Source organism: Penaeus monodon, chromosome 3, assembly GCF_015228065.2.
Source record: "Penaeus monodon isolate SGIC_2016 chromosome 3, NSTDA_Pmon_1, whole genome shotgun sequence".
In the NCBI taxonomy this organism is placed as follows: Eukaryota; Metazoa; Arthropoda; class Malacostraca; order Decapoda; family Penaeidae; genus Penaeus; species Penaeus monodon.
In genome coordinates, this window is record NC_051388.1 from 19,053,328 (window position 1) to 19,055,350 (window position 2,023).

Sequence of the window (2,023 nt, forward strand, 5' to 3'; positions counted from 1 at the left end):
GAGCATGCTGGAAGAGTGGAAATGTTCCTTAAGGGTTGATTGTTGGCTACTGTACTAGTAGGCATTGATGAGGGGGTAGTTATTGCAGTGTTCGTGGTCAAAGGAGAGCCTGGGGTAAGGGAATCGGGTGGGTTTACATCGTTGGGGCTATTTGATAAAGGGGCAAGCCTCATTGCCCCTAATAGTGGGGATATGTTTTCATTACTGGCCATGGTAAGCCTGGGTTATGTTGGGGATAAAAACAGTCCACACCCTCAGGTCCCCTTGAGGGGTAAGGGTAGGTAACTAAACAGGGGAATACCGTGCCCATGGCTCCCTCAAAGGGCCGTTCAGGACTGGCACAAAGTCAGCCTTCATCCTTTCAGCACGGCTCTCACACCTTAGGAGGTGGATAGCAGAAGGGTTGGTGAAGGAAGAAACGAAAAGTGGGAAGGAAAAAAAAGACCATGCAAAATTAGTTGAGTCGAGGGCTGAGTCCCAAGGTTGGGGAGTTCCCCATCATTGGGTCCCAGTCTCCACCTCCTAAGCCCCCCCCCCCCACGACAACAACGGGCAAGGGATTGGTGTGTGTGTGTGTGTGTGTGTGTGTGTGTGTGTGTGTGTGTGTGTGTGTGTGTGTGTGTGTGTGTGTTGTGTGTGTGTGTATACATTATATATATATATATATATATATATATATATATATATATATATATATATATATACATACATATACACATCCATATACACATACATATACACATACATACATACATGCATATATATGTATATATATATGTATGTATATATATATATATATATATAAATATATATATATATATATATATATATATATATATAAATATATATATTGGTACGCCAGTGGGTCTTTGTCTCTGTGCGAAACATGTGTTAACATGAAAAGGATGACCTGGGCATGTGTTAACATGAAGGGACCTGGGCAAACATGACGCAGCTGGCTGTGAGCAGAGGAGCGGAGGAACATGCCAAGAGAGACGGAGTTGGGTGCTGCTCCTGTGATGACCTCGTGTGTGCCTTTGTGACCTGATAAACTTTGTGTTGCCCTGTTATAAGCTGTATCGTGCAGTGTGACATGCTGGTTTCCCCCTGCATTGTGCCTATAGAAAAGTGTACTGGTAAATAACTTGTGTAAATAAAGGAAAGACTGTAACTTTGTGTTTATTTCGTGCCCTGCCTCGCCACTTGGCGTTTCCCCTCGTGGTGTTCTGGGACGCTGTGGTGCTCGGTGCCTCTTGGAGCTGTTCAGTGTTCACGACCCTGTGGATAGCACGCCGTCTGCCTAGCCTGCCTTGTGTTGGTGGCAGAGAGACGTAACAAATCGGTCGGCGTAACAAATGGTGTCAGAAGTGGGATTTGTGATATTTGATCAGTGAGACGCGCCGATTTATCATGTCGTCCAAAGATGGCGGCAGCCATGAGGGAGAGGAGGCTATGACTGAGGCAGGCACGAGTGAGGTGAAGCCGAGCCAGATGGACCTGATCACTGCCATGCTGGCCGGTATGAGGGAGGAAATGGCACAAAGGGCAGAAGAGCAGGCACAGAGGGCACGCGAGCAGGCGCACCATCTCGTCGAGATGCAGGCAAGGAAGGCAGAGGAACAGTTCTGGCGACTTGTTGAGGTGCTACAGAGCAACCTTAAATCTATGAAGATGGAAACTCAGCAGTACACCGACAAGGCCTGCAACAGCATGAAGAGTGAACTGATGGAGGAGGTGCAGACTTTGAAGGGCGAGGTTCAGGGCCTGAGGGAGGAAGTGAAGGCGGAAAGGCGGCGTCACGAGGTAGTAACGTTGCAAGCAGAGAAGGCAGACGAGGTTCTGGCAACAATGCCAGAGTGTCAGATTTACTGGGGTCGCCTGGGTCCGTGGCAGGAAACCCCGGGCCTCGCAGCGTCGTGTCGGAGCCAGTGGTCGCTGCAGAAGGCTGGGGACCCATCGGAACCGCCCTCCCTTGGGTATAGGGTTGGCGGCAACTCGGCCCGACTTCAAGCCGTCCAATCCT